Genomic DNA, 15,458 nt, shown 5'->3' on the forward strand with positions numbered 1-15,458 from the left:
CACCTGCATCAACATGCACAAAGGTCTCTTCATTTACAACAGATGCCCGTTTGGGATTCGATCAGCCGCGGCAATATTCCAGAGAAACATGGAAAGCTTACTGAAGTCGATCCTGTGCACCGTGGTCTTCCAGGACGATACCTTGGTTACAGGTCGGGACACAATCGAGCATCTGCAGAACCTGGAGGAGGTTCCTAGTCGGCTCAACCGCATGGAGCTCAGGGTAAAATGTTCGAAGTACGTTTTCCTGGCGCCTGAAGTGGAAAGTCCAGTTCCTTGAAGAACGCTCTGTCAGGTTTGGTAATCCCGCTGGGATGCCTGGTCTTGTTGCTTGAAGTGGTCATGATGGTAGATTTCTGGCCAGGGTGGTGGGTTCGGTCAATGCATCCAATGTTGGGCTGGTTGCCTGATTTGGCAATGTTATTGGGTTGCCTGGTCTAGTTATCGTGTCAGCATACTGACTGGGCTGCCTGTCTAGTCTGATGATCGTGTCAGTATGTGGACCCCGGCTGCCTGATCTGGTAATCGTGCCCGGATGCCGACTGGGCTGCCTCTCTGGGCTGCAGTAGTCTTGTTCAGGTTGCTGACTGGGCTACCTGGGTATGGTGCATGAATCATAGAATCATAGACTCGTCGCAATTTACAGCATGGAAGGAGGCCATTTTGGCCCATCGTGTGCGCGCCGGCCGACCAAGAGCTATCCAGCCTAATCCCACTTTCCAGCTCTTGGTCCATAGCTTTGCATGATCTGGTATTTTTGCCAGGATGTTGCGCGAGCTGCCTCGTTGGGAAGTCGCGTCAGCATCCTGGTTGATGATGTGGAAGCTGCGGTAATATGATTCTGGCTTCCACAGCTGCAAGATCATACGAGCGGTATGAAAATAAATTTTATTTTCCGTGGTTTCTGGGTCCACATGGGTGTAATAAATTGTAACGATCGCTCTTTGAACCCACATCCACAATTAATTTGCATTCATCCATTTAGGGAATTTCTATGACCTCCAAAGGCAGTTATTTGAGTGGAAGTTTTTTTTAAGTAAAGAATTGACAAGGGCAAAGGGTTAAGGGAATGAAAAGCATATGTCCGAAAGCATAAAGCTTTTATGTGCTATAATTTTCTTTCGGCAGTGTAATGAACTGGCAGGTTGTAATCATAAGAACATAAGAACATAAGAATTAGGAACAGGAGTAGGCCATCTAGCCCCTCGAGCCTGCTCCGCCATTCAACAAGATCATGGCTGATCTGGCCGTGGACTCAGCTCCACTTACCCACCCTCTCCCTGTAACCCTTAATTCCCTTATTGGTTAAAATCTATCTATCTGTGACTTGAATACATTCAATGAGCTAGCCTCAACTGCTTCCTAGGGCAGAGAATTCCACAGATGCACAACCCTCTGGGAGAAGAAATTCCTTCTCAACTCGGTTTTAAATTGGCTCCCCCGTATTTTGAGGCTGTGCCCCCTAGTTCTAGTCTCCCCAACCAATGGAAACAACCTCTCTGCCTCTATCTTGTCTATCCCTTTCATTATTTTAAATGTTTCTATAAGATCACCCCTCATCCTTTTGAACTCCAACGAGTAAAGACCCAGTCTACTCAATCTATCATCATAAGGTAACCCCCTCATCTCCGGAATCAGCCTAGTGAATCATCTCTGTACCCCCTCCAAAGCTAATATATCCTTCCTTAAATAAGGTGACCAAAACTGCACGCTGCACTCCAGGTGCGGCCTCACCAATACCCTATACAGTTGCAGCAGGACCTCCCTGCTTTTGTACTCCATCCCTCTCGCAATGAAGGCCAACATTCCATTCACCTTTCTGATTACCTGCTGCACCTGCAAACTAACTTTTTGGGATTCATGCACAAGGACCCCCAGGTCCCTCTGCGCCACAGCATGTTGTAATTTCTCCCCATTCAAATAATATTCCCTTTTACTGTTTTTTTTCCCAAGGTGGATGACCTCACACTTTCCGACATTGTATTCCATCTGCCAAACCTTAGCCCATTCGCTTAACCTATCTAAATCTCTTTGCAGCTTCTCTGTATCCTCTACACAACCTGCTTTCCCACTAATCTTTGTGTCATCTGCAAATTTTGTTACACTACACTCTGTCCCCTCTTCCAGGTCATCTATGTATATTGTAAACCCAATGGGGTTTGTAAACCCTATGTGGTCCCAGCACCGATCCCTGTGGCACCACTAACCACCGATTTCCAACCCGAAAAGGACCCATTTATCCCGACTCTCTGCTTTCTATTAGCCAGCCAATTCTCTATCCATGCTAATACATTTCCTCTGACTCTGCGTACCTTTATCTTCTGCAGTAACCTTTTGTGTGGCACCTTATCGAATGCCTTTTGGAAATCTAAATACACCACATCCATCGGTACACCTCTATCCACCATGCTCGTTATATCCTCAAAGAATTCCAGTAAATTAGTTAAACATGATTTCCCCTTCATGAATCCATGTTGTGTCTGCTTGATTGCACTATTCCTATCTAGATGTCCCGCTATTTCTTCCTTAATGATAGTTTCAAGCATTTTCCCCACTACAGATGTTAAACTAACCGGCCTATAGTTACCTGCCTTTTGTCTGCCCCCCTTTTTAAACAGAGGCGTTACATTAGCTGCTTTCCAATCCGCTGGTAGCTCTCCAGAGTCCAGAGAATTTTGGTAGATTATAACGAATGCATCTGCTATAACTTCCGCCATCTCTTTTAATACCCTGGGATGCATTTCATCAGGACCAGGGGACTTGTCTACCTTGAGTCCCATTAGCCTGTCCAGCACTACCCGCCTAGTGATAGTGATTATCTCAAGGTCCTCCCTTCCCACATTCCTGTGACCAGCAATTTTTGGCATGGTTTTTGTGTCTTCCACTGTGAAGACCGAAGCAAAATAATTGTTTAAGGTCTCAGCCATTTCCACATTTCCCATTATTAAATCGCCCTTCTCATCTTCTAAGGGACCAACATTTGCTTTAGTCACTCTTTTCCGTTTTATAAACCTGTAAAAGCTTTTACTATCTGTTTTTATGTTTTGCGCAAGTTTACTTTCGTAATCTATCTTTCCTTTCTTTATTGCTTTCTTAGTCATTCTTTGTTGTCGTTTAAAATTTTCCCAATCTTCTAGTTTCCCACTAACCTTGGCCACCTTATACGCATTGGTTTTTAATTTGATACTCTCCTTTATTTCCTTGGTTATCCACGGCTGGTTATCCCTTCTCTTACCGCCCTTCTTTTTCACTGGAATATATTTTTGTTGAGCACTATGAAAGAGCTCCTTAAAAGTCCTCCACTGTTCCTCAATTGTGCCACCATTTAGTCTGTGTTTCCAGTCTACTTTAGCCAACTCTGCCCTCATCCCACTGTAGTCCCCTTTGTTTAAGCATAGTACACTCGTTTGAGACACTACTTCCTCACCCTCAATCTGTGTTACAAATTCAACCATACTGTGATCACTCATTCCGAGAGGATCTTTTACTAGGAGATCGTTTATTATTCCTGTCTCATTACACAGGACCAGATCTAAGATAGCTTGCTCCCTTGTAGGTTCTGTAACATACTGTTCTAAGAAACAATCCCGTATGCATTCTATGAATTCCTCCTCAAGGCTACCCCGTGCAATTTGATTTGACCAATCGATATGTAGGTTAAAATCCCCCATGATTACTGCCGTTCCTTTTTCACATGCCTCCATTATTCCCTTGATTATTGCCCGCCCCACCGTGAAGTTATTATTTGGGGTAGCCTATAAACTACGCCCACCAGTGACTTTTTCCCCTCGCTATCTCTAATCTCCACCCACAATGATTCAACATTTTGTTCATTAGAGCCAATATCGTCTCTCACAACTGCCCTGATATCATCCTTTATTAACAGAGCTACCCCACCTCCTTTCCCTTCTTGTCTATCTTTCCGAATTGTCAGATACCCCTGTATGTTTAATTCCCAGTCTTGGCCACCCTGCAACCACGTTTCTGTAATGGCCACCAAATCATATCCATTTGTAATGATTTGTGCCGTCAACTTATTTACTTTATTTCGAATGCTGCGTGCGTTTAGGTAGAGTGTTTTAATACTAGTTTTTAACCCATGATTTTTAGTTTTGCAGCCCCTTTATATTCAGTGGCCCTTTTTGTTTTTTGCCTTGGGTTTCTCTGCCCTCCAATTTTACTTATCTCCTTTCTGTCTTTTGCTTTTGTCTCCTTTTTGTTTCCCTCTGTCTCCCTGCATTGGTTCCCATCCCCCTGCCATATTAGTTTAACTCCTCCCCAACAGCACTAGCAAACACTCCCCCTAGGACATTGGTTCCGGTCCTGCCTAGGTGCAGACCGTCCGGTTTGCACTGGTCCCACCTCCCCCAGAACCGGTTCCAATGCCCCAGGAATTTGAATCCCTCCCTGCTGCACCACTGCTCAAGCCACGTATTCATCTGAGCTATCCTGCGATTCCTACTCTGACTAGCACGTGGCACTGGTAGCAATCCTGAGATTACTACTTTTGAGGTCCTCCGTTTTAATTTAGCTCCTAGCTCCTTAAATTCGTCTCGTAGGACCTCATCCCTTTTTTTACCTATATCGTTGGTACCAATGTGCACCACGACAACTGGCTGTTCACCCTCCCTTTTCAGAATGTCCTAGGGTTAATCAAACAATATAATTATGATCCGGCAGAAAGGAAAGATTACGTTTACCAATAAATCACAAGATCAGTTGAGCCATATCACGGTCAAATGATAGAACATAAGACTCTACTGCCGAGGCCCATCGGATAACTCCCAAGTGACAGTGGTGAGAGATGATGCAGTGATCCTCATCAGCAGACATTGGGGCTGAAATTGGTCGATGTTCCGCCCGCATTCGCCGAGGTCTCACCGCAAACGTCGGTTTTCTGGGCAATTCCTCCGGAATCGCCCATCTGTCGTTGAGGTCCCGCCCAGCAGAAGATTGGTGGGGAAGGGTTCCGCCGACATCAGATTGTGCCGCCCGCCCATGCAGGATGTTGGAAAAGTGTCATTTTCATCAGTTATGCTGGCCTCCGGTCGACCTGCCGCCGCCAGAAGGACCACTCGGGAAAAGCAGGTCTGACCTGGATAGCAGTCGGCCAGCAGTGAGATCAGGTGGGAGGGAGAGAGGGAAAGGAGGATGGCAGTCGGCCAGCATGGAGAGCGGGTGGGAGGGAGGGCGAGGTGAACGTCAGTCGGCCAGCAGTGAGATCGGGAGGGAGGGGGGGGCGAGGTGAACGTCAGTCGGCCAGCATGGAGAGCGGGTGGGAGGGAGGGCGAGGTGAACGTCAGTTGGCCAGCAGTGAGATCGGGAGGGAGTGGGGGGCGAGGTGAACGTCAGTCGGCCAGCATGGAGAGCGGGTGGGAGGGAGGGCGAGGTGGACGTCAGTCGGCCAGCATGGAGAGCGGTTGGGAGGGGGGGCGAGGTGAACGTCAATCGGCCAGCATGGAGAGCGGGTGGGAGGCGGGGGGCAAGGTGAATGTCAGTCGGCCAGCAGTGAGATTGGGAGGGAGGGAGGGCGAGGTGAACGTCAGTCGGCCAGCAGTGAGATCGGGAGGGAGGGAGGGCGAGGTGAACGTCAGTCGGTCAGCAGTGAGATCGGGTGGGAATGAAGTCTGACCTGGATGATATTTGGCCAGCAGTGAGAGTGGGTCATCATAGGCGGTCCCTCGAAATGAGGATGACTTGCTTCCACGTCAAAAAAGGATGAGTTCACAGGTGTTTCGAATGTAGGACCCGAACTACAACCTCAAGGGTGGAAGAGGCCTGTGCATGGATTTTAACATGTGGTGGCCATTGCACACCAGCCACCACACGGGCTTGACAGAGCTAGGTCTTGGTACAGTGGCAAGGATTACCCAAGATGACTGGAGACCAGCTCTGCTGCACGGACCTAGTGCGCACACATATCACAGTGTGGGCTGGCCCGTGTTGCCCCTGGGCCCCTGGCCCCGAACTCACGCCTCCCCTGGGCCCCGATCACATCCCTCCACAGTCTCTCGCCGCTCCTTCGCCCCGACCTCGCCGCTCCTGCTGTGTCTGCCCATGCTCCAATCACCGCCCTGGGCCTTGATGACATCACTCTTCCCTGCCGTCGCTCTCCTGCACCAGCTCGCGCTGCTCCCTGGAGTAGTATGCCTCCATGCTGCTCCCAGGCCCCGACCACTGTACCATCCAGGTATTGTAAACATACCCATCCTTGATATTCATCCTCCTTTTCATCAAAAACTGTCCGCTTTTAAGAACTGTTCGCTCCCATCCTCTCTCACCTCTGATACATTTAAGAAGGAGCCGAGCCGCTGGCATTCCTTAGTTGCTTCAACACAAGGAGATCGGGTGGGAGGGAGGGCAAGGTGGACGGCAGTCGGGCAGCACGGAGAACTGGTGGGAGGGAATGCCGGAGGCCATCACATCACGGCAGCCGGGCGGATGCTGCACCATATCAGTGGACTGCTGGAAAAAAGTTAAGTGCATGTTGCATTATTTTATTGCTGATGGTGATGTTTAAATTGGATGTAGTAAAAGTGACTGAAATGTATCTAAGCTGATGGACACTTTTTTGTTGGACCTTGCTGAAAGTCCTTCATTGAAAAGCCCAATGGCGAAGGGAAAATTATTATGAGTAACTGAAAAGTGTTCAACATGTCACATTTTGTACGTCCAAGCTGATTCATTAATTGCATCACACAATGTACTGCAATGTAACTGATGACCATGTCATCTCAGGCATGGCACTCCTCCATGTTTGGCCTCGAAAAAATAGCGTCGATGTGCAATCCTTAAGGTCTGCCCTGCAAGTAGGTAAACTGAGAGTAATTGAATGGCAGGCTTCCTGCATTGGTGACCCTTCCTTGTCGTCTTGCGATGGCCTGATGACAGGACCCATTATACACTGCAGTCAGATGTGGATGGGAAGATATTCCTGATGAAGCAGATGATCTGAGGGACAGAAGTGTGTTTCTCGCAACGCACCACACATGACGTTAAAATGACACACGCACCAACAGAGGGTCAGCAATGTGAATGTATTTACAGGTGCACAATAACAAAGGTTATATAAGATTATTATATTTACATAAATTTACAGGAGCAACACCCACTCCTCTACCCGGCACCGCCACCTCTCTTCCTTCCCCTCCCCTTGCAGCGATGCCCGATGTTGTCTTCCTCCCCACGCCTGCACAACGGCGTGGCACTCCCCTGCCCATCACTGCCTGTGGTTGAGGAGGTTGTGCAGGAGGGCAGCAGGATGTCTGCAGACGTGTGCGTCTTGGTGAAAAGGTAGGGCACGGGACGGAAGGCGCCGGGATCTCCTGCCCCTCCGCATCTGCCTGCCTTGAGGGTAAGGGGTCGGGGGCTTGCACTATGTGTGCAAAAGCCATTTCTTGCCTCACGGCCTCAACGCTTTCCGTTGTGCATTCCAAAACTGTAATGAGCCGGTCCATCCTCTGATCATACTGCGAGGTGAAGGAGGCGATGCTGCCAGCTATCCCAGCCATGGTCTGCAGCATGTCGCGACCTATCTCCACCCTGGTGCTTGATAGCTGCACCATCTGGTTGAGTACAGAGAGCCATGATGTATCCGCAGGTGGTTGCTCGCTGCTTCTAGGCTCTGGTGCCTTGCTTCCCTTTGAGCCATGGCCTTTGCGATTGGTAGAGTTTGCAACTGTGGAGTCCATTGGAAATCCCAGGAAATCTGAGCCCGACGCCGAGGTTCTGCGGACACTTGGCTCACATGGCAGGTGGCTGATGTCAGCCGCTTCCGGCACCTCCAGGTCAAGGGGCAGAAAGATGGACCCTTCTCCCTCCTCTCCTGTTCTTCCTGGCCCTGGGTGGTGGAGGTGACAGCGGTGGAAATGGGTGATCTGGGGGTGGACAGGGGGGAGGGGGGCTGCAGGAAGGATCCGGTGTCTCCAGGTGTGGAAAATGTCAGGGTGGGAGATGCTGGGGTCTGACGGCTTCTGTGCTGTCCGATTCATCATCTGCAAGTGGAGGACAACATTTCAGTCTGTGGGGGAGGGGGGGGAGGTGGTGCGGTGGTGGTGGTCAAGCTGAGATGTGAGCCATTCCATCTCACATTATGCCAGCAAGGAGTTCTATCTCTACTTGTCCACACCAATAATGGGCGACAAAGTGTGTGTTCAACCGCGAGTGCCTTAATATTGCATGTACTTTCACGCCGTGAGCATCGCTAACACCAGAGATGAGTATAACCTTACCACGCGGTAGCACCGGATCTGTATCAAAGTCTGTGGTTGCACAGCGGCGGTCACCCACCAATGCCAATGCACGCTCCTCCAGTATGGTCAATTTGATCACCTCTGCTGGGCCCCTCCGGTCGCACTCAGGCTTGCTTGGTTGGCTGCTTGTTTTTTCTGCACAAAGAAATGTTGCAGCCTTTAGCCCCTTTGCTGATGCCTCCGCCTTTTCGAATGCTTTGGCGAGGTAGGTTAGTGCTGTGAATTTCCATTTCCATGACCTGCTCGCATCAAGAATTCTCAGGTTTGGTATAATGCTCAACCCTTGCCCCATCAACATGCCTCAGCCCCAACCTCAGATGAGCAACCCCCTACTTCACCAGTGTGACAATTTTCCCTGCTTGCTACACCAGCTGCCATCTTGTGGCCTCTCTGAGTAAGATCGGCAATTGACACAAAGGTAGGGCTACTGACCAGTCTTCTTCTTCTTAGGCAGTCCCCCGGAGTCGAGGATGACTTGTTTCTACACTAATATGAGTTCTAAGATGATTAATGAGCCCAATGCGGGATCTACAGTCTCTGTCACTGGTGGGGCAGACGGTGGTTGGAGGGACGGGTGGGTGAGGTGCTTGGGTTGTCGTGCGCTCCTTCTGCTGTTTGTGCTTGGCTTCCGCATGCTCCCGGCGAAGAGACTCGAGGAGTTCGGTGCCTTCTCTTGGGCCAGGGATTCCCAAGAGTCGGTGGGGATGTTACATTTTTTCTAGGAGGATTTGAGGGTTCCTTGAAGTGTTTTCTCTGCCCTCCTGGAACTCACTGACTAGTAGGAACTGGGTTATGACTGACTGAAGTCATGTTGTGCAGGATCCATACAGCAAACAGACAGAGGAATCTTTTCATCCCATCAGACACCAAGTTAAGTGGCACAGTAAGTAGTGTGGATGGGATCAGAAAGTTGCGAAAGAACATTGATAGATCAAGTGAGTGGGAAAAATTGTGGCAGATGAAGTTTAACATGTGGAAAAAGACAAGGTAATGCACCTTGGACCTAAGAAAGATCTTTTTTAAATGGTGAGAAGATAGGAACTGTGGAGAAGCAGCGAGATTCAGTTATTCGTGGACAGGTCCAAAAAAATAATGAAAAATGTTAAGGGAATGTTAGCCTTCATCTCAAGGGGGCTGGAATACAAAGGGGTGAAGTTACGCTACAATTGTATAAAGCTTTGGTTAGACCGTATCTGGAGCACTATGTTCAGTTCCAGGCACCGCACCTCAGGAAAGATATATTGGCCTTGGAGGGGGTCCAGCACAGATTCACCAGAGCGTTGGGGCTAAAAGGGGTTGTAAAGTATGCACCTGTGAGTATGCTCACAGGTTTATAGAGCTGTTGTTGACTTTCAGCCGTGGCTCAGTGGGTAGTACACTTGCCTCTTAGTCAGCAGGTTGTGGGTTCAAGTCCCACTCCAGGGACTTGAGCGCAAAAAAGATCGAGGCTGACACTCCCAGTGCAGTGCTGAGGGAGTGCTGTACTGTCAGAGGTGCTGTCTTTCGGATGAGACGTTAAACCGAGGCCCCGTCTGCTCTCTCAGGTAAAAGATCCTGTGGCACTATTTCGAAGAAGAGCAGGGGGGTTATCCTTGGTGTCCTGACCAATATTTATCCCTCAATCAACATAACAACAAAAAAACAGATTATCTGGTCATTATCACATTGCTATTTGTGGGAGCTTGCTAATCGTAAATTGGCTGCTGTGTTTCCCACACTCCAAAAGTATTTCACTGGCTGTAAAGCGCTTTGAGTTGTCCGGTGGTTGTCAAAGGTGCGACGTAAATCCAAGTCTTGACTCAGTAGTCGTGGCTGAGTGGTTAAGACGATGGACTAGAAATCCATTGGGGTTTCCCCGCACAGATTCAAATCATACCGAAATGTGGTTAAGATAAGAAATGGGAGCAGCAATAGACTCGTTAAACACTAAAGCTCCTGTTTATGAGCTTGGGGGGCATCAGGACCGCCGTCCAGGAGCTGCCTGTCTTTTACAAGGAACTCACCAGGGTCTGGAACAAAGTCTTCACCAAACGCAGCTCTCCACCGGCTGGAGTGGCGGCTGTCCTGCAGGAGCCACTGCTCGGGAATCCGTACCTCCACGACCGTGGTTTTAGGTGGCAGTCGGACGAGAGGGCTGTGGCTGGTGAGGTGACCAGGGTCAGGGATCTGCTCGATGGCGGAGGAACGGGCTGGATGGCGCCAGACATGCTGGCGCGGCGCCTAAATTCGGCCGACGTCCGCCGCGCGGCCGATGCCATCGAGTCGCTAAAAACAGCTCTGGGCCCTGACTCCGTTAGGTGTGTCGAGGAGGCTCAAGCATGTGGGGAGATCCCGTCCGAGCTGACCCCCGTCCGGACGGAATTCCTCATCGGCGCCAAACCCCGGAACCTCCCTCGGGAGCCGGCGCCTCACAACTTGAGCCGCCTCGGGGAAATCCCTTCCGTGCCTTTCAGTTCTGCGCGGAGGGGTTTCCTGTACGGGCTGCTCCTGCACGCTCTCAACTTTGCCATCCTCGCTTGCCGTCCGGAGGAGGTGGGGGTCCCCGATGGAGTGCACTCTACGCGGGAGTCCTCCCATTATTTATCGGGGACTTGGCCTGGAGGGTGGTGCATGGAGCAGTCCTGTGCAACAAATTTTTAAGCCGGTTGACGGGCTCCCAGGCCGCTTGCAATTTCTGCGGTCTGGAAGAGTCCGTGTTCCACGTTTTTACTGAATGTGTGAGGTTGCAGCCCCCGTTCCACTATTTAAAGGGGCTGCTCCTGAAATTCTGGTTGCACTTCAGTCCCACACTCCTGATCTTCGGGCACCCTGTGCGGAGGGGAGCGGGTAGGTCTGAGGGCCTCCTCGTAGGACTGCTCCTGGGCACGGCCAAGGGTGCCATCAGCCGGTCCAGGCAGCGGGCGGTCGAGGGGGTCGTTCAGCCTGACTGCCTGCCTCTCTTCTGCGCCTACATCCGGGCCAGGGTGTCCTTAGAGATGGAGCACGCGATGTCCACCGGTACGCTCGCGGCCTTCCGCGAGAGGTGGGCGCCGGAGGGACTGGAGTGCATCATCACCCCTGGCAACCAAATTTTAATTTGATTTTATTTCTTTTAAAGTTTAATTTGTTTTAATTGCCGGGTTTTGGTGTCCCCCTCCCCTTTTATTGGGGGCACTTGTAAATTATATGATTTTAATGCCCAAAAAAAAATCACAAAAGGAAAAAAAAACACAAAAAAAAACAAGGAAAAAAAAAAAGAGGGCCGGTATAAGTGTCTGGAGTGTCCCCCAGATCCGGGGGCACTCGATCTAATGTTTGTTTTGTACTCCCTAAAAGAGTTATAGAGCTGTTGAATTGGGAGCGCCTTAGCCAGTCACGTGATGCTCACAAGACTCAATAAAACCCCAGCCAGTTGGGTTCGGGGGATCCACAATGAGGCAGGTGGTTGTGAGCCCGGTGGATGAACTGGTAGTGTGTAGTGTAATTGTTAAACCTTTTGCTAATAAACCAACTAGTTCTTATAGCAATTTGTTGCTATGAATTCTTAAGCAACGAACCTGTTATATATTTAACCCCTTAGAACCTGCATCACACCTGAGCACCAGGTGGGCTACCTCTTGGAGTCCCAAGGGATCCTAGCATCCCTTGGGAGCACAGTATATAAGCAGGCCACCCACGAGGTACCTGCACTCTGGAACCTTAATAAAGGAGCTAAGGTCACACTTGCTCATTACACACAGTACTCAGTCTGACTATTTATTATGAGTGTAACAGAACCCATGAGGCAAATACATTTCAAAAACATTACAGGGGTCAATTATGAAGACAGGTTGCATAGACTGGGCCTGTATTCCCTCGAGTGCTGAAGAGTAAGGGGTGATCTAATCGAGGTGTTTAAAATGATTAACGGAATTGATGGGGCAGATAGAGAGAAACTATTTCCTCTGGGGGTGGGGTGTGGGAGCGGGGGGCGGTGGGGGGAGGCGGCGGCGGGGGGGAGTCCAGAACTATGGGGCATAACCTTAAAATTAAAAGGAGACCATTCAGTGGTGATGTCTGGAAGCACTTCTTCACACAAAGGGCAGAGGAAATCTCGAACTCTCTCCCCAAAAAAGCTGTTTGAGGTTGGGGGATCAATTGTAAATTTCAAAACTGAGATGGATAGCTCTTTGTTAGGCAGGGGTATTAAGGGATATGGAACCAAGGCGGGTAGATGGAGTTAGGTCACAGATCCACCATGATCTAACTGGGACAGGCTTGATGGACCAGATGGTCTTTACCTGTCTGTCATCTTTTGTATGTTCGTATGTTCATATGTAATGGTGGAACAGCCTTGAAGGCTGAATGGCCTTCTCTTGTTCCGATGTTCTAATCTGGAAGGGATTTGAACCCGAGTCCTGACAGTGAAAGGCCATTGGCCAACTCGCTCTGCTGCCCAGTGCCCCTAAGTACAGCCTGTGATATTTCTGTGTTGTAATGTATGCACCTGTGAGGATGCTCACAGGTGTTTCTGTAGTGTTGTGATAATCACGTTCGCCTAACGTGCGAAAGGTCCCCAGTTCGAATCCAGTGAAAACATTTAGCGGTTTCTGTAGTGTAGTGGTTATCACGTTCGCCTCACACGCGAAAGGTCCCTGGTTCGAGCCCGAGCGGAAGCATTTACAACAAAATAGTTTTGGAGCTGCTGCTGCCGCCTGTAATTTCTGCGGTCTAGCGGAGTCCGTGTTCCATGTATATATTGAATGTGTGAAGTTGCAGGCCGTCTTCCAATATTTGAAGGGGCTGCTCCTCAAATTCTGGTTGCACTTCAGCCCCACACTCCTGATCTTTGGGCACCCTGTGCGGAGGGGAGCGGGCAGGTCCGAAGGCCTCCTCGTAGGACTGCTCCTGGGCATGGCCAAGGTGGCCATCAACCGGTCCAGGCAGCGGGCGGTCGAGGGGGTCGTTCAGCCCAACTGCCCGCTTCTCTTCCGCGGTTACATCCGAGCCAGGGTGTCCCTGGAGATGGAGCATGCGGTGTCCACCGGTACGCTCGCGGCCTTCCGCGAGAGGTGGGCACCGGAGAGACTGGAGTGCATCATCACCCCTGGCAACCAAATTTTGATTTAATTTAAGTTACTGCCAAAATTTAGTTTGTTTATTGTGTCGGGTTTAGTGCCCCCCTCTTTTAGCCAGGGGGCACTTGTATATTTGCAGGGGGCACTGGAATGAAAATTTCTAAAGTATGACCCCCCTTTAATCAGGGGGCACTTGATTGGTTGCAACAAAATAGTTGTAGAACAGTTGCCTCCCAGGCCGCCTGCAATTTCTGCGGTCTGGAGGAGCCCGTGTTCCATGTGTATGTACAGTGTGTGAGGTTGCAACCCCTCTTCCATTATTTGAAGGGGCTGCTCCTCGATTTTTGGCTGCACTTCAGTCGCACGCTCCTGATCTTTGGACATCCTGTGCGGAGGGGAGCAGGCAGGTCGCAAGGCCTCCTCATAAGACTGCTCCTGGGCCTGGCAGCGGGCGGTCGATGGGGTCGTTCAGCCCGACTGGCCGCCTATCTTCCGCGGTTACATCCGAGCCAGAGTGTCCCTGGATATGGAGCACGCAGTGTCCACCGGTACGCTCGCGGCCTTCCGCGAGAGGTGGGTGCCGGAGGGACGAGAGTGCATCATTTCAACAGGGAACAACATTTTAATTTAATTAGAGGTTCTCTTTAATATTTACTTGTTAATCTGTGGATTTTGGTGCCCTTAAAAAAGGGGGCACTTGATTTAAAAGTTTTACCAAAATAGTTGTAGAGCTGTTGCATTGTGAGTGGCTTAGCTGGTCACTTGATGTTCACAAGACTCAATAAAACCCCAGCCAGTTGAGTATAGGTCATCCCCAATGAGGTATGCAGTGAGTGATGAACTGGTAATGTGTAGTGTGATTGTTAAACCGTTATTAATAAACCAACTAGTTCTTAATAGCAATGTGTTGCTATGAATTCTTAAGCAAAGAACCCATGAAGCAAAGATATTACACCAGTACCACACAGTAACATGAAAATACACTTAAAAAGTCTACAAATGTTGTAAGTCTAAAATAAAAACAGGAAAAGCAGAGCAAGTCGGTCACCTACGGAAAGAGAAAGAGAGGTTAATGTTTCAGGTGGGGACCTTTTCCTCAAGCATTCTGATAAAACTTGTTATAGGCTCACACACAATGAGAGACCACTTGAGCAATGTGGTGATCATAAAACTATAGCCCAGCACGAGTCACCACTATTAATGGAAAAGGGAGAAACATACGAACAATGACGGACAGGTAAAGACCATCTAATCCATCGAGCCTGTCCCAACAATTGCGATACCTTGTGTATCCCAACATATACTCTCCACCCCGCCCGAAAGCATGTGATCTCCTGTGAGAGGCAAAAAACCCATAAAAAACCCAGGCCAATTTCGGGAAAAGAATCTGGGAAATTCCTCTCCGACCCATCTAGAGGCGATCAAAACTAGTCCAGGACATCACTCTGGCCAATAAATTCCCTACAGTACCTACCTTTTGTAAGAGGTGATCTCCGCCGCAGCCAGAAACAAGTCCAGCTTTCGCTTAAAGGAACTCAGTGAGTCTGCATCCACCACATGAGAGGGCAGCTTGTTCCAGAGGTCTACTATTCTCTGGGAAAAGAACCATCTCCTGACGTCTAACCTAGATCTAGCCCTGTACAACTTAAATTTGTGACCCCCGGTGCTGCCTAACCTATTTAATTGAAACATGAAAAAGAATGCAACCGATGCTTTCATCCTTGATATAAATTCTTCCCAACTGTAAGGGGGTGGTCCCGGGGTCAGGTTTACCTCTGACCAACTTGAGCGGTTCGAATCGCTCCCACTCCCTTGGGTTCTAGACTCTGGATTTATTTGGGGGATGTGATAAAATGCAAAGGACAACTGGTTTGGTGCAAAAGAACTTTGATTTTATTAAAGACAAGAAAATACAATGCCAGACTTACAGTTACTCGAATAAGGAACAATACAAAAAAGATACAATGTCAAACTTATAATCACTCTAATAAAGAACCATATATTACACATTCAAAGGGGGTTACAGTAAAAATTACACCTCCCACCTCCCAATACCTAATTCTATCTAGGTTAGACTCCAGGGCAGGCAGGGACTATGCTTACCAATCCTTTCTGGTCAGTTAGCGGTAGTTCGCTATTTTGGGGTTCGTTGAAATCTGTAGGTTCTGCT

General features: G+C 49.3%; 1 protein-coding gene and 1 non-coding gene across 2 annotated transcripts in view; both read left to right on the plus strand.

The window, feature by feature from the left end:
- Positions 1-15,458, plus strand: part of hpse2 (heparanase 2) — a 570,820-nt gene that overhangs the window by 46,909 nt on the left and 508,453 nt on the right. The window lies entirely within an intron of this gene.
- On the plus strand, positions 12,817-12,889 carry trnav-cac (transfer RNA valine (anticodon CAC)). Its single transcript has one exon. It is a non-coding gene; the product is annotated as a tRNA-Val (tRNA).

Source organism: Pristiophorus japonicus, chromosome 3, assembly GCF_044704955.1.
Source record: "Pristiophorus japonicus isolate sPriJap1 chromosome 3, sPriJap1.hap1, whole genome shotgun sequence".
NCBI lineage: Eukaryota > Metazoa > Chordata > Chondrichthyes > Pristiophoridae > Pristiophorus > Pristiophorus japonicus.